The 18,051-nt window shown below is 46.9% G+C and overlaps 1 pseudogene; it reads right to left on the reverse strand.

Annotated features, from left to right (window-relative positions):
- Positions 1-1,171: 1,171 nt before the first annotated feature.
- On the reverse strand, positions 1,172-17,028 carry LOC107114397 (annotated as a pseudogene).
- Between the last annotated feature and the right edge of the window lie 1,023 nt (positions 17,029-18,051).

Here is an 18,051-nt window from a genome sequence, read left to right on the forward strand (position 1 = left end):
GGGAGCATTGCGGGAAGCCACCGAGAGGGGGGTGGGGAGAGGAGATAAGAGAAAAGGATATTTGTCAAAAGAAAAGATGTAATGTTTAACATGTTGTTATATCCAAAAATAAAAAGTTTGATTTTAAAAAAAAATGCAATTCTGAGAGAACTTTATTCCACATTCTGAGCATTTAGAAAGTTTCTATCCTCTGTGGGTTCCTAAATGTTCTTGAAGATTGCCACTCTGATTGAATTTCTATCCACATTCTGAGCATTTAAAAGATTTCTCCCCTATGTGGGTTCTTACATGCTTTTGAAGATTGCCATTCTGACTGAATCTTTTGATGCCTTTAAGGCCTCTCTAGCTGACACTATTTCCAGAGTCTGAACATTCAAAAATTTTCTCCCCAGTGTGTATTCCTTGAATGTATTGAAGAGTGCCACAAGAACAGAATCTCTTTCAACATTCTGAGCATTTAAAAGGTTTGTCTCCTCTGCTGTTCTTAGATGCTGTTGAAGAATGCAACTCTGACTGAAGCTCTTTCCACAAAAAGTTTCACCGGTGTGTATATTCTTAGATACTTTTGAAGACTGGAACTCATACTGAATCTCTTGCAATACTCTGAGCATTCAAAATGGTTCTCCCCTGTGTGGAATCTTTGATGCTGTTGAAGATTCAAGCTCCAACTGGATTTCTTTCCACACTGTGAGCATTCAACAGTTATCTCCCATGTTGGTCTTCAGATGCTTTTAAAGACTGACATTCCAACCAAATCTCTTCCCACATTCTTAGTATTCAAAAGGTTTCTCCCCTTTGTGGGTTCTTTGATGCTGTTGAAGATTGCCACTCTGACTGAATCTCTATCCACACCGTGAGCATTCAAAACGTTTCTCCTGTGTGTGGATTCTGAGATGCTTTTGAAGATGGCTACTGCGACTGAATCTTTTCCCACACTCTGAGCATTCAAAAGGCTTCTCCCCTGTGTGGGTTCTTTGGTGCAGTTGAAGACTGCCACTTCAACTAAATCTCTTTCCACATTCTGGGCATTCAAAAGGCTTCTCCCCTGTGTGGGTTCTTTGGTGCAGTTGAAGAGTGCCACTTCGACTAAATCTCTTTCCACACTCTGGGCATTCAAAAGGCTTCTCCCCTGTGTGGGTTCTTTGGTTCAGTTGAAGAATGCCACTCCGACTGAATCTCCTTCCACACTCTGAGCATTCAAATGGTTTCTCCCCTGTGTGGGTTCTTAGGTGGTTTTGAAGACTGGAATTGTGACTAAATTTCTTTCCACACTCTGAGCATTCAAAATGTTTCTCCTGTGTGTGGGTTCTATGATGCTCTTGAAGACTGACATTGGCACGGAAGCTCTTCCCACACTCTGAGCATTCAAAACGCTTCTCCCCTGTGTGGATTCTGAGATGTTCTTGAAGATTACTACTCTGACTGAATCTCTTCCCACACTCTGAGCATTCAAAGGTTTCTCCCTTGTGTGGGTTCTTTGGTGCAGTTGAAGTATGCCACTTCAACTGAATCTCTTTCCACACTCTGGGCATTCAAAAGGCTTCTCCCCTGTGTGGGTTCTTCGGTGCAGTTGAAGAATGCCACTCTGACTGAATCTCCTTCCACACTCTGAGCATTCAAATGGTTTCTCCCCTGTGTGGGTTCTTAGGTGCAGGTGAGGAATGCCATTTCGACTAAATCTCTTTCCACACTCTGGGCATTCAAAAGGCTTCTCCCCTGTGTGGGTTCTTAGGTGCAGGTGAAGAATGCAACTCCGACTGAATTTCCATCCACACTCTGAGCACTCATGAAATCTCTCCCCTGTGTGGGTTCTTAGATGCTTTTGAAGACTGGAACTCAGACTGAATTTCTTTCCACACTCTGAGCATTCAAAAGGTTTCTCCCCTTTGTGGGTTTTTTGATGCTTTTGAAGACTGGAATTCATTCAGAATCTGTTTCTACACTCTGAGCATTCAAAAAGCTTCTGTGCTGTGTGTACTCTTCGGTGTACAAGAAGCTGTGGTCTGTATCTGAAGTACTTTCCACAATAACAGCATTTACATGCCTTCATTACACTGTGGTTTGGAAAACATGCATTACCCTTTCTTCCATTGGAGAACATCATTCCACTCTTGGGGCAGATAAATGGCTTCACTTCTGAATGAGTCCATTGGTGGTGGCCATGGACTGGGATTTCATGGAAGCCCCCTCCTTGGCAAGGAATGGACTTAACCCCCCTCTTCACTGCACGGCTCCCTTCCTGCCTCTGTGGTCCATCTCCATTCCCATTGTTTCCTTCGGCTTGTTCACTCATGGCTTTTTGCAGTGAGGACCCCTGAAATTCCTCAACTGACTCCTCAACATTTCCTGCTGGAAGAAAGAGGGAGGTCCAATCACCATTCACACAAGAACCTGTAGGACAAGGGGAAAAGAACGTGATTTCTGAATGTGATATTGATAGCTGTCACTGTGCCTTCAAAAGTATAATCATAATAGGTCCTGATTTTGGTATGTAACCTAGAATTTTCTGATTAGGAGGAGGAGGAGAAGAGATTGGATTTATACCCTGCCCTTCACTCAGAGTCTCAGAGCGGCTTACGAACTCCTTTCCCTTCCCCTTTCCACAAGAGACACCCTGTGAGGTAGGTGGGGCTGAGAGAGCTCTTTCCAGAACTGCCCTTTCAAGGACAGCTCTTGTCAGAGCTATGACTTGCCCAAGGTCATCCAACAGCTGCAAGTGGAGGAGTGGGGAATCAAACCAGGTTCTCCCAGATTAGAGTCCGTGCACTTAACCACTACACCAAACTGGCTCTCTATGCCAAACTGGACTAGAGAAACATGTAGTGGAATATATATATTTTATAATTGCATTTTTGTATAAGAAGCCTCTGTAGATGGAATTAGGATACAACAGAATGGAATGCATGTTTAGAAGCTGCAAGGACGCCAAGAGCTAAGTTTAATGTGAATCATAGCCCTTATCGGCTAGTTCTCCATAAGCGAGGCCAGAAAGGGTCCCAGTGTTCTCTAATGTTCCCATTGATCTGAAGACCTGATAAGCAAGTGTAAGTGCTGACACCAATGAGAGATGCACTGAGTCAAATGATGTTACCTGCCTGGCACCAATTAGAGATTCCTCAACGTGTAAATTATATGTGATGTCATCTGGGGTATAAGACCTTTTGCCCTTCCTGGTGATGGCAGAATACAGCTTGGTGTTGCTAAGTGCTGACAGGTACTAAGCCCTGTATTTCCTGTTTTAATTGCAATAAACAGATATTAATCTAACTCGTTGGACTCTGTGTGATTCCAATTCGGCCAAGGGGTCACACAGGCCACAGATTTGTGCATCAAACCCAAGCCCCCAATCAGGAAATCCTGATCAATGAGCATGCATTTTGTCTCCTGACCCGCTGGTCAAAACCTTTCCCTGACCAGCCCTCCAGTAGAGCTGTTTTTATATTCTGAATCAGTGTTCCCTCTAAGCTGAGTTAGTGTGAGCTAGCTCACTGTTTTTGAGCCTCCGGCTCACACATTTTTTCTTCAGCTCAGGAAGGAGGGCTCCAGAGCAAACTGATTTCTGCAGCGGTCAAATCGCTCGTCCACAACTTCAATGCCAGCGGCTCACAAAGTAGGATTTTTGCTCACGAGACTCCACAGCTTAGAGGGAACATTGATTCTGATTATCCCTCCCCTCCCCAAAACGCCCTGAATGTATTTTAAGGGAAAAGGTGGCAAAGATCTGTTCCTCTGCTCTTCCTGTTTGCCTTGCCATGCAGGTCTTTTGATGAATAAATACAAAAAGTGATCATGATTTCTAGTCCTGCGACTGTACAGACAGTTTCCTTCCCAGCGTGATGAGAGAGAAGAGGAGCTGGGCATCAGACTCCAATAATATGGGTCTGCTGGGCTAGGGAGAGAAGTCGAGACCTCACCAAGTGAACCCCACAGAGAGCCAGTTTGGTGTAGTGGTTAAGCGCATGGACTCTAATCTGGGAGAACCGGGTTTGATTCCCCACTCCTCCACTTGCACCTGCTGGATGACCTTGGGCAAACCACAGTTCTGTCAGAGCTGTTCTCTCAAGGGCAGTTCTCTTAGAGCTCTCTCTGGGGGTGGAAAGAGGGCTGAGTAGCAGCCACCACCCTGAAACTGACAACCAAACGAACTAATCAAATCCTGGAACAGCTGTTGTGCTGTTATGTGAACTATCAACAAGACAATTGGGTGGCATTGTTACCTTTCACTGAGTATGCTTACAATCAGGGGTCATTTAGTAGAAAATGAGGTGCCGGAGCTCATTAGCATAACGTATTAGCATAACTTATTTGCACATGCCACACCCCCTGACATCACCAGAAGTGTGTCAGAAGGCAACACCCACCACTCAGGCTCCATTGGACTGTTTCTGATTGCTAGCTATTGGGGGGGGGACGTGCAGATCTGCCCTCACAGAGGAGGGAGAGCTTCTACCTGAATAAAACTTGGTCTTAAAGGTGCCACTGGACTGTTTTGGATTGCTAGCTATGGGGGGCCGGAAGGCGCAGATCTGCCCTCACAGAGGAGGGAGAGCTTGTACCTGAAGGCGGGCCGGGGGGGGGGGCTCTGCAACTTACCTGGCTGCTTCTTGCTCCTCGTAGCCCAACTGAGGGCCGCGGGGAGCAGGGGGGGGGGCTTGTTGCATGTGTCCACCCCCTGGCCTCCTTACTGCCAGAGCTCCGCTCCTGTGCGCTCCCGCAGGAAATGGACCCCTGCTGACAATAACTCAGTTCACAGTTCCATTGGGATGAGTCCCTTTAAAGCAGTGTATGGCTATGAGGGTGGGCCCCTTTCTCAGGTGGACGTGGGCCAACCCCTCACCAGCGATGCCCAAGTATGGTGGTCTAGTGTTCCTAAAAACTGGGATGTGTTACATTAGACCTTGGAAAAAGCAAAAAGGGATTATAAAAAGTATGCTGACAACAAGCGGTGCCCCGAATGGGATTTAGCTCCTGGTGACTCTGTGTGTTTCCACTAAGCACATGAAAGGGCTGCAACCCCGATGCAAGCTGGGGTGGAAATATGTGGGACCTTTTAAAGTTGTGCGTGTAATTAACAAAGTGGCTGTTGAACTTGACCTTCCTAAATCCCTACGTGCTTTGCATCCTGTGTTTCATTACAGGTTTTTAAAACGGGACCCAGGACCCTCGCCCTGGGCACGCAAACCTCCAGCTCCGCCTCCTCTCCCGATCAATGGGGAACTCCACCATGTAGTTGAGGAGGTGTTGGATTCATGGTTATTCCATGGACATTTGCAATATCTTATTAAGTGGAAGGATTTGGGGCCTGAAGAAAATGAATGGGTTAAATCTAAGCACGTTAGAGCCCCCTCTCTTCTCAAACAGTTCCACAGAATGTATCCTGACAAACCTGGGGAAGGGTGAGCTTAGGGGGGGCGGTATGTCAGAATCGGACTGCTGAATGGATCTTGCTGGTGCCTATGTGTATTGACTGTGTATAGATCCAACTCCCGCTTTTGTATACCCGGTTGGTTAATTGTTTTTGTGTAGCCCTTAAGCAGCCAGTCCTCCCTGACATTCCTGAGGGGTGGGGAGTGTGTGAATGTGCGAAAGGAGTTATAGCTAAGGGGCCTCTTGTATCATTCCTAAGCAGCCCCCGTAGAGTTCACAGGCCCCAGCTGGAGCCGTGGCCTTGGGAAACACACTAAGAGATATCGCTAGTTAGGTTGTATATTCTTTCATGACCTGTAGTTGCCTTAGTAGGTGCCTGTGACGTGTGCAGGGGTCATTTCCTGCAGGAGCACACAGGAGCGGAGCTCCAGCAGTAAAGAGCCCAGGGGGCGGGCACATGCAACAAGCCCCACCCCCTGCTCCCAGCAGCCCTCAGTCAGAGCAAGAAGCACCCAGGTAAGTTGCAGAGCTCCGCCCGGCCCCCCGGGCCAAAACAGTCCAGTGGCACCTTTAAGACCAAATTTTATTCAGGTATAAGCTCTCCCTCCTTTGTGAGGACAGATCTGTATGTCCCCCCCCCCTCCAATAGCTAGCCATTCGAAACAGTCCAGTGGAGCCTGAGCGGTGGGTGTTGCCTTCTGACACACTTCCAGTGATGTCAGGGGGTGTGGCATGTGCAAATAAGTTATGCTAATGAGTTATGCTAATGAGCTCCTGCACCTCTTTTTCTATGAAATGACCCCTGGACGTGTGCATGAGGGGTGGACCCCATACCCTACAATATATCCCAGTGCTTTTATCCGCCAGTTCTGGCAAAGGTGTCCACCTGACCAGAAGCCATACTTTACCAATAAACCTGCTAAAGGACTATTGCGTACTGAGTGGTTACTACAGGACCTGACAAGTTTATTGAATCTCAACATCAATTCTCCTCAGTCGACAGTTAATGTAAGAGCTGTGGATGGAACCGATTAGAACCAATACAGATAAAGAAAAGCAGCCACTTACAAGACAAACAGTAGTTAAAGAATTTTTTTTTTAAATGGAGCTCTCAAGGCTAAGGGAAAATATGATAGCCAGTAAAGAACAAAAGATCTAAGTTAATTCATAATAATGCCCAATAGCGAATAGCTACCAATACACAGTTCTCTCTATGGCACTCCACCCATCCCATTCATTGCCTCCTCCAATTTATCTACATATAAAGTAGGCCTTCTATGGTATAAGCAGCCTGAATAACAGAGTTTAACCCAGGGTTGTCAGCGCTTGGGAGCTAAGCAGAGTTGGCCAGGATTAGTACTTAGATGGTACACCACCAAGGAAGACTGGGTGTGTTGTGCACAGGAAGGCAATGGCAAACCACCTCTACTTGTCTCTCAACTGGAATGACCAATGGATACGGTTGTCATGAGTCAATTGCCACACAGTGACATGTTCTTCTTTGAGTCCAAGAGAAATGGGCGTCCTACAGTGATACAAGAGAGTGGATGTTCTAGGAATTCAGTTTATTGCAGTAACATCCTCTTCCCCATTGTTTGCCCTTCTATGGCCCCAACCCCTAATCTCCAGGAATGTCCCGAGCCATAGTCGGCAATCCGGACAGTCAACTACATTTGTCCTGTGTTGGCCACTAGCAGACTCCATCTTACTCACCACTGACCAAAGCCCAACCAGTGACCCACGAATGCTATGTTACAAACTACGATCTTGCAGATGCTGTGCCCACCTAGATCTTGTTCTACTTGCAGTACTGTTTGATTACAGAAATTTTGACCTTCTCGTTCTGTTTTAAGTGAGCACTTAAATAAAAGAACTAGATTCAAGTCCAGTAGCAACTTAAGAGACCAACTAGATTTTCACAGTATAAGCTTTCATGAATCAAAGTATTTAAGGCCCGTCATAACACAGTGAAGAAAGGGCTCTGCAAAGGCAAACAAGGGAAGTGAGACGTACAATAAGCATTTGTTAAAGTATTTTATTTCACCATTAACAATTCAGCAAAGTTTTCAGATCCTTGCAATACTTTTGATTAGTGAGCCTAAGGATGATCTGTTATTCTTTCAGATCGATTTGCTATAGTTTAGGATGTTTCTTCCCTTTCTCTCACCCTTACCCAAAATCTATTCTTTCACCTCCTGATCTCTAAGCAACCATATCTCAATCAAGTGTCGCTGCCATCCTTATCTTTCAGGGGAAAGTGTAAAAGAGTTGTTTTCCTTACGTTCCTCTTAGGAATGTAGCATGAACTCTAAGCAGAGGGTAGACTGAATTATGGCTGCGATCAGATGTGCCACTTAGCGTGGTTGTGACGAGCTTCTGATTTCATCCAATGTTTATTGACACTGAGAGGTTTGCTCAGACATCCCATCAAAATCCACTTCACTGTGGGCTCACCCCGTCATTGATCAATCAGACAGAGTGGTTGGGGGCAGTGTCCCCTTTAAGCTGAGTTAGTGTGAGCCTAAGGATGATCTGTTTTTCACAGGTTTTTTGCCTCAGGCTCACACGTTTTTGTCTTAGCTCAGGAAGGATGGCTCCAGAGGACACTAATTTATGCAGTAGCCAAATCGCTGGCTCACAACTTTAATTATTGGTTGGGAGTGCTTTTCTTTTTGCTGTCCTTTGCACGTGCGCATAACCGCCTGAGGAAACCCGTTAAGAGGAGCAGGAAAAAACAAGTTCTGGGTAGTAGTATGGGCGTTGGACTAGGGACTACTTTTTACAAAGTACCACAGCAGAAACTGGCAGAGAGAGAATAAGTTGCGTGGATCGATAAACAAATATACCTGATGGCAGTTGATCAAAACAAGGGTTTTCAGAGCGGAAACACTCATGCGAGGCTTTGTGGCCATGCTGCAAATATGTGGTTATGCGTGCATTGCTAACCAAACCAAAAAATGGAGCAGAGGATGGATGGAATGATCAGACCGCCTTGAAGGCTTGAGAGCATAATTGGTTGATCAGACACAGGAAAATCGGGGGTGGGGGGGACCTGTGACAACCATCAGAACTGGGCTTTCCCCAGTGCCTTATAACTCCGAATCAAGGATGGGTGAAAACAGGGTGCCAATGAGTTGGAAACCAGTCACAGATGTTGGTGTCTGATTATGCGCTTTAAATCTGCCAAGTGACAGGAGTGATATCAGATCAAAGAGCACGTCTGTGTTAGATCCCAAATCAGGAGAATAGATCCACGTTCAAAAAGAAGATTTATTTCCAAAGCATGGTTGATCACGAACATACAGAGATTGTTAGGAATAACTACAATACCCAGGGAAGGTGTATTAAAAGGAACTTCAAACCAGGTTTAAACCAATGAGCACATTTCCCTCTTTAGGTTCACAGATTAAAACAGGCGCGAAGCAGTGTGAGAACAGCAACGGTCTATTACATAAACACAGGTTTAGTTCACATGGGAAATCTAGACAAGCCAGAGCACTAAGACATAACACCCCATCTCACCAGCTGGAGACCTTGGCAGTTACAGAGGCACTACATAACAGGATAAGGCTTCGGGAGAAGGGAAGGGGGATGGGACGTGTCCCAAGGAAATGGCAGCTCGCTGACAGTCTGGTCACAGTTTTCAGTCTGGAATGGAATTCTGGAACTCTTTTTTCAAATACCAGACCGTGACCTCTTCATTTTGCCTCATCCTGAAAAAGAAGGACTTTGTATCTGTTCTTTATGCCAGCTTCTTAGTGAGGCCTAGGCACTCCGATGAGCACACGTCAGAACGATCATTCTCAATAAAACTCCCTGCTATTAGCGAAAAGCCTAGAGTGAAATCTGCTTCCCCAGACTGAACTTGAAGAGTTAGGGGCCAGACTTGAGTTCCGAAAGCCGTCCTCACACATCGCAATCTGATTCAATCACATAGAAGGGACCTCCTGAGCTGCTCCTTTATACAACACTTCTAATCCCTTCATAAAAATGTTCCTCCTGATTACTATTCAGGCTTAAGCACAGAATACATATGATACATAGCTGACTTGCTCTTTTGGAGACTGTTAGATTATTGGTTCATTTCAGAGTCCTTGCTGTTACTTACAACGACTACATCTTACTGATCTATGGGAACACCACTCTCACTTTGATCTGTGCAACCACTTTGCTCAGCTTAGCAAAGATAATGGCAAAACTGACAGCGGATTGCAGAAGAGGATTCACTCTTGTTTCTGCCACTTGAAGGAAGGGCAGGCTTCATAAAGTCAGGAAGGCTCCCACAATTTTAGCATTCCACAGAAACTGTGGAACAGAATGGTTGTTAAGGGCATTTTCAAGATGCCATTAAGATCATGGAAAAATTTGAACGAGTATTACTGCATTATGTACTCTATGTATTATACTATTTCACCACGCAGCTTTCTAATTTTGTAATTGAATGTATGCTGATGCAATGCCTTTCCACACTCCAGGCATTCATATGGCTTCTCCCCTCAGTGAATTATTTAATGGTGAAAGTACTGAACTGTGATGGAAGCTTTTTCCACACTACAGGTGTAGACATGGTTTCTCCCCTGTGTGAATTATTTGGTGGGGTGTAAGATTTATATGGTGTCTTCACTATGTGAATTCTTTGATGGGAAGTAAAGCTGTCATTCCGACTGAAGCTTTTTCCACACCTCAGGCATTTATATGGTTCCTCCCCTGTGTGAATTCTTTGATGGCGAGCAAGTACTGAACTGTTACTGAAGCTTTTTCCACACTCCAGGCATTTATATGGTTCCTCCCCTGTGTGAATTCTTTGATGGGAAGCTAGATATGTACTACTCTTGAAGCTTTTTCCACACTCCAGGCATTTATATGGTTTCACCCATGTGTAAATGCTTTGATAGGAAGTAAGGATGTCACTCTGACAGAAACTTTTTTCACATTCCAAATACTTATATCGTTCCTCCTGTGTGTGAATTCTTTGATGGGAAGTAAAGCTGTCACTCCGACTGAAGCTTTTCCCACACCCCAGGCATTTATATGGTTTTTCCCCTGTGTGAATTCTTTGATGGCGAGCAAGTACTGAACTGTGACGGAAACTTTTTCCACACTCCAGGCATTTATATGGTTTCTCCCCTGTGTGAATTCTTTGATGGGAAGTAAGATGTATAGTAAAACTGAAGCTTTTCCCACACTCCAGGCATTTACATGGTTTCTCCCCAGTGTGAACTCTTTGATGTGAAATAAGGCTGTCACTCTGACAGAAACTTTCCCCATACTCCAGGCATTTATATTTTTTCTCCCCTGTGTGAACTCTTTGATGAGAAGTAAAGCTGTCACTGCGACGGAAGCTTTTCCCACACCTCAGGCATTTGTATGGTTTCTCCCCTGTGTGAATTCTTTGATGGCGAGCAAGTACTGAACTGTGACGGAAGCCTTTTCCACACTCCAGGCATCTATGCGGTTTCTCCCCTGTGTGAATTCTTTGATGATAAATAAGATTTGTACTATTCCTGAAGGTTTTTCCACACTCCAGGCAATTATATGGTTTCTCCCCTGTGTGAATTCTTTGATGATAAATAAGATTTGTACTATTCCTGAAGGTTTTTCCACACTCCAGGCATTCATATGGTTTTTCCCCTGTGTGGATTCTTTGGTGGTAAGCAAACCTTGAATACTGACTGAAACTTTTCCCACACTCCAGGCATTTATATCGTTTCTCCCGTGCGTGAATTCTTTGATGGGAAGTAAAACTGTCACTCCGACGGAAGCTTTTTCCACACCCCAGGCATTTGTATGGCTTCTCCCCTGTGTGAATTCTTTGATGGCGAGCAAGGACTGAACTATGACGAAAGCTTTCCCCACACTCCAGGCATTTATATAGTTTCTCCCCAGTGTGAACTCTTTGATGGGAAGTAAGATTTCTACTACTCTTGAAGCTTTTTCCACACTCCAAACATTTATATTTTTTCTCCCCTGTTTGCATTCCTTGCACACCTCCTGTTGAAAGAAAGAGAAACCTAGTATGAACAGTGTGAAAATATGGACATATCAGGGAATGAAATGTTAATTCTTTTAGAGACTGCAAGAACTTAAAGGCTTGTCATCTAGACACACTTCCGAAAGTCTTCCCTGGGAATGTGGTCCTGGGACACCTTACACTGTACGGATGGATCAGTTGTTCGTTGCAAAAAGAGAGAAATAGCATATACCTGGGATAGTCACTCACAGCGAGTTCCTTTCATGACACGAGCAGCAAATGTAAAGGAAGTGACAAGCCAGTGAGGTTCTCCTCAGGCAGTGGGTGATGTGGGTCTGATTTATTTGCTTTTCTCAGGTCAATAGGGAATATCAGACCTGAGATGGGTTTTGGCTTGACGTGTTTGGCCAACAACTGCCCCCCCAGTAGACGGGGAATGACTTGTCTTCCTATCTTCACAAGATAAGAATATAACCCACATCATTACTCCACCCTTCCAGTACAATAAAGGCAGAGGGGCTCCACCCAATGGTTCAGCTCCCACACCTAAAAAACAAAAGGGTCACATTTACATTCAAAAAGAGAAGCCAGCCTTGAAAATAACTTCACCCTCAATTCACTGCAAGATGTATCATCAGCAGAAAGAGTGGTAGCTGTCAATCCTGCCCCACCACTGTAAGGAAGAAGAAGAAGAGACTGGATTTATACCCCGCCCTTCACTACCCAAAGGTGTCTCAGAGCGGCTTACAAACTCCTTTCCCTTCCCCTCCCCACAACAGACACCCTGTGAGGTGGGTGGGGCTGAGAGAGCTCTTGACAGAAACTGCTCTTTTTCAAGAACAGCTCTTATCATGGATGGGAGACCTCCTTGGAATACCAGAAGCAGGGGGGAAGGCTTTACTCAGCCATCTCTCTGAATATCATCCAGGCCCCCAGTAGGTGTTAGTCACCAGAGGTCACCATGACTTCCAGGTGCACAAGCACTCAGGCATGCATATATGCTTTAAGAAGGCCAAGAGAGAGAGAGAATACAAGGGTGGGAAACATCTTTTCAAGACACTCCTGACACTCAGAGGGACAATACTCGGTTAGATTTGGAAACACGACTGGACTTGTAAGAAGGAAGGTTTCCATTTTCGTATGTTCAAGGCTAGAGAAATCCACCAGCCCTTGGAAGAAACAAGCAAGATGCCGTCCCACCACAGACCTGCCAGTTTCTCCTCTTCCTCGGAGAACAGGGTAAACAGCTCGTCTTCTCTTTCCAACCATGATATGAGGCCAGGTTTGGCAGTCCCAAGTCCTTTTATCAGGAAAAAAAAGGACAAGATTATAATTCTTCTCGGTGCACATCCATGCAGCGATTCCAAGCTAGCTGGACTCCGTTTCAGTTTAGTTTATTGCAATTAGCCATTGGCCGTTACAAAATTACAAAACACGGCTGGACTCTATACCTTCAGAAACAAGAGGCAACTCTGAAGAGCTGTATTTTTTCTTTGGAGGTTGGAACTGAAGGAAACCTTAGCTATGAATTTTTAAAAAGTTTTTCTCTGTGTGCAGAGAACAGGCAGGAGGGGAGAAATCAATCCAACTGCTTTCCAGCCTCACTTAAGCCACCCTTTTAAAAATGCTCCTAGGTCTAGCAAGAGCCAATGGGATGGTCCAGGCCCCCACCCCCCCAACCAGAGAGGTGATCTCGGGAAGGGAACAGAGATTGGGAGGACTTCAGGAAGGAACTCCTGGAGACAACAGGAAAAGCTTCTTTGACCTGGCCTGATGTGGTCAATGGGATATATGATAAAACCCTTGGGAGACAGAAAGAGGGGGTCTTTTGTGCTGACTCTGTCAAGGCAGACAGAACTTTAAAGTGAGGTCTCTGGGAGGCAGCCATTGCCATGGGCTGGTATGCATGCCAGGTATCTCATGGGCAGCCAACGTCGTTGCCTGCAGAATGAGTGTCATGTGCTTGCTTCATCCAGTTCCTAAGAATAGCTGAGCTGCAGAAGTCAGTAGTAGTCAGTATTCCTGAGACAAAAGAGGCTCAGATTGAGGAGGTGACAGAGGCTGAGATCTCTTAAAGGGTTAGGCTGTGTACAGCTTACTCTAAGCAGGGTCTTTGCCGTGTTTCATGTGTCATGTTAATACTGATGTTATCGATACTTCGGTTCTACCTGCTAGACTTCTGCCTGGCTCTAGACTTTTACCCTCTTAAACCTCTGGCATATTTTTAATTGGACGTCCCATTCCTTTATTTGCATTGACTCATTCTGTGTAATCCGCCTTGAGTCCCTGCGAAAAGGCGGACTATAAATAACATAAATAAATAAGGAGACGTCACCCGGCCCTCTTCAGGTCACCCAGCCCCCAGGTACTTGGCACCTCTTCTGATGCCCTCTCCTGTGGTCGTAGGAGTGTGAGGCAGGGCACTCCCCTCCAATGTTCCCTCTAAGCTGTGGAGTCTTGTGAGCAAAAATTCTGCTTTGTGAGTTACTGGCTTTAAAGTTGTGAGCCAGCGATTTGGCTACTGCATAAATCAGTTTGCTCTGGAGCCATCCCTTCCTGAGCTAAGACAAAAATCTGTGAGCTGGAGGCTAAAAAATTGTGAGCTAGCTCACACTAACTCAGCTTAGAGGAAACACTGCTCCCCTCTGTGTAAGGAGAACTCTGGACCCTGGCCAGAGCCGTAGACTAAAGGGGCCTAACCAAATCCTTCCCCAGCAGTGATTTCCTTGAAGTCACAGTCACACCTCACAGCATCAAGGAGAGAGACAAGGAGATAGGGGGCCTTACCCAGAGAGGCCACGTTCCCAAAATTCTCCAGCATGACATCCTTGTAGAAAACTCTCTGAGCTGGGCTCAGCAGGGCCCACTCCCCCAGGGTGAAATGCACAGCCACCTCTTCAAAGGACACGGGGCCCTGGGAGGAGAAGAAGAAGAACGCAGTTCTTTCCAGCACTGATCCATGAGGAAAAAAGCAACATAGGTATTGAAACCATTTCTGAACAGCGGCAGCCAGGAGGGGAGTAGAGACCTGAGGCCTTCCCTTCCCAGCTCTCCTTGGGTTCATCCTGGGGGCAGAAGGGTGGGCAGCACTCACAGGGCACTGCCAGCCTAGTATCTGCTCTGGCTTCCTCTTCCCTGCCCAGCCCAGCCCAGAAGGGAACAGGATGCTGGACCTCTGGGAGGAAGGCCCTTCTGGAGAGAGGAACATTTGGCTATGCAAAAGTAGGCTAATAATGGGCCGGTAGGAAGGCCAGGGCTCACCCTCTCAGGTGCTGAAGGAGACAGAGGGGTTTTTGATGCCCTCCCCACTTGGACTGCTAGCTGGTGGGCAAGACGGGTCAATGCCCTTCTTGGTGAGGGCAGGAGTTAATCTGAGGAGATGCTTGCAAGCAGAGAGAGGAACAGATCGGTGGAGACAATCACCACAGGACGGGCAAAGTAGGAGTCTTCTTTTCTGTCATGTGCTGGAAAGCGGGAGCACATGAGCCATGAGAGAATGAAGGAGGGCTGACCGTTGAAGCGAGAAAAACAGGGCACGAGGCGGAGGACTGCCCAGGTGACGGAAGGAAAGGGAAACGGCATTTGCTTTTTCCAGAACCTCTCCTGGCCTGGGGGTCCTTGGGAGTCTCCCTCTCTCCCTGCACTCAGTTCTGATGAATGCCAGCTCGGTCTCCTAGAGGACCACAATCGTCCAAGAGCCCAACTCAGCCTGAGCGAATTTTCGGAAGAGAAAGTGGGCTGATCGAGCCAATCATTCCGAATAACTTGGCAATAACCAGATCAGGTTTATTTATTTATTGTTTATATTTACACCCCGCCCTCCCCAAGATTGATGAGGGTTCGGGGGAGCAGTTCTTGGGAAGCATCTACTGTCTCTTGACGAGACCGAGCCCTAGCAGGGCCTTTATGGTGGTTTCCCCCAAGAAGCCTTCCATCCCCCCAAAATTGCACTCTCTACATACCCTGTTTCCCCGAAAATAAGACCTACCCCAAAAATAAGCCCTAGCAGGATTTCTATGCATTTGTGGTATAAGCCCTAGTGTGTCTTCTTGAGAAAAAATAAATATAAGACAGTGTCTTATTTTGGGGGAAACACGGTAATAACACAATTCTATACCAGCAGATTTGGGGAGGAGGGACAACCCTTTTTCCTCTGAAAAACAGGAGTCCAAAATACTCTGGGCATGAAAAGTGTGAATGTGACTCTCCAAGGGCCGCGGAGCCTCAAACTTTTCTTTTTGCCAGCCGCTCAGACTGCATTCAGCTTTCTCACAAACAGATAACCAAGCCTCCGGGGAACAGCCTCGCAGTGGGAGCTGGCAGGTCCTCTGCTCCCTGGATTCCATACTGCTGCGTCTGTCTTGGTTCCGTCTTCCTTGGTTTGTATAAAGGTAAAGGTTCCCTTGCTCGAAAGCCAGTCGAGTCAGACTCTAGGGTTGCAGTGCTCATCTCCGTTTCCAAGCCGAAGAGCCAGCGCTGTCCGAAGACGTTTCCGTGGTCATGTGGCCGGCATGACTAAGCACCAAGGCGCACGGAATGCTGTGACCTTCCCACCGAAGTGGTACCTATTTATCTACTTGCAATTTCTTGCTTTCGAACTGCTAGGTTGGCAGGAGCTGGAACTAGAGAGGGGAGCTCACTCCGTCATGCGGCACACTCGGGTCTCGAACTGCTAAACTACTGACCTTCCACAGCCTGCAGTTCAGCGTCTTAACCACTTGAGCCACCGCAGCTCCTCTTGGTTTGTATACACCACCATAATTAGTGTTTAGATCAGCAGTAAAGACCGTCAGATAAAATAATAAGTCCTACAAAGGGTTGCTGTATGAGCATCCAGGAACACTGAAAAGAGAGTTATATCTGGAGTACTGGACAAAGGCTCCTAGCCATTTTGACCCCCCCCTCCCCGAACACTTCTGGGCTGGGCAACATCTGGATTTCAATTCCGGGGGTGGGGGGAAATCATAAAAAAAAGACCGCATCCCAATATAATCTCTCAGATTTCCTGCAGAACCTGAATTTCCGTTCACTTGCCTCTCCCCTAGGAACGAGGGTTTCAGAGGATGACAGAAGCGTCCCTTGGTTCGCCTGAAAAAGATTTCATCCCACAGTCGGCTCTGGAACTTCTGGCCTTTCTATTTCCAGGGGAGAAGGGCCGTGCTTCTTCCTCTCACCATGACTTGGCACAACCCTGGACCTTTCCCACTGCCTAACAGGCAGACTTAAGTCTCTTGCAAAGGTTCTTCTCAACGGCCGTCTCTCAACCCTCATGTGTTACAAGTTGGGATTTGCCAGAACTTCGAAGAAGAACATCACCCCCCTCTCCCTGCACAAACACCTTTTTGGTTTGGCCGAGGAATTATCTGCAAACTCAAAACTAGCCCTCCATGAGGGTTGCCCATACCGCTTGGGAGCTGCAAGGAGATTTGGAGAGGTACTGGGGAGGGTGTAATTAGGGGAGGAAATTCAGCAGGGATTTTAAGCCATAAGAGCATGCCCTGATCTCTGAATTGGGGAGATCAACTTTGATTCCAGGGGAACTCCTGGCCCACTTGGAGGTTGGTGACCTGGACTGCTTTATTCTCCCATCTCCAAGATACGCTGTGACCAGAACCAAGGGGGAGAAGCCCGACCACGGTCCAGCTCCCCGGCAAGGCCCCTCCCCCCCCAATTACCTGAAAAGGCTTCATGGCAGCTCTTTTCCCTTCACCACATGAAGGAGACGGGGGGCGGAGGTATCAAAGGTGTCTTCCTGCTGCTGCCTGGGAGAGAGAGGAGAAGAAGAAGAGGAGGAGATTGGATTTATACCCCGCCCTTCACTACCCAAAGGAGTCTCAGAGCGGCTTACAAACTCCTTTCCCTTCCCCTTCCCCACAACAGATACCCTGTGAGGTAGGTGGGGCTGAGTGAGCTCTGACAGAGACTTCTCTTTTTCAAGGACAGCTCTTATCAGAGCTATGGCTTGCCCAAGGTCACCCAGCCAGGTGCAAGTGGAGGAGTGGGGAATCAAACCCGGTTCTCCCAGATTAGAGTCCATGCACTTAACCACTACACCAAACTGGCTCTCACTACACCAAACTGGGGAGAGATGTCCGGTCAAACCGTCCTGAGCTTTACTGGATAAATTCCAGGATCTTGAATTGTGTCCCGACACCAATCCAGAGACAGGGTCACTTGAAAGGACTGACACAGAAAACGTGTGCATAGCAAAAAGGGTTTCCCTCCATCTTTCTTTCTCTTTTTGGTATGCCCACGTTTTCTGTGTCAGTCCTTTCAAGTGACCCTGTCTCTGGACTGGTGTCGGGACACAATTCAAGATCCTGGAATTTATCCAGTAAAGCTCAGGACGGTTTGACCGGACATCTCTCCCCCCACCCAAGCCAGGTTTTTTTTTGGGGGGGGGGTATCACATTCCTTATCCATCCAGCCCCCTCCCTGTCTGGCCAGGTGTCCTCCCAGCCTTGACAAATCCATCTCTGGGCGCTCAGTCCCTGGCCCTGCCGGAAGCCACTGCACTCCCTCCTCCCCTCTGAGGGACACCCAAGCCCTTCGGCCTGCTCCACACATTGAGGAGAGGCCATGGGGTGGGAAGGCCCTGAGGAATTAGAATTGAACTGCCTGGCTCAAGGGTGCAGGTGGGATACGGCATTTGAACTCGGCAGCAGCAAATGTTTCTTTGCATCATGGGAAACGCCCTGCACGGAGAAAGATAG

Source organism: Gekko japonicus, unplaced genomic scaffold, assembly GCF_001447785.1.
Source record: "Gekko japonicus isolate JY-2015 unplaced genomic scaffold, Gekko_japonicus_V1.1 scaffold2271, whole genome shotgun sequence".
NCBI lineage: Eukaryota > Metazoa > Chordata > Lepidosauria > Squamata > Gekkonidae > Gekko > Gekko japonicus.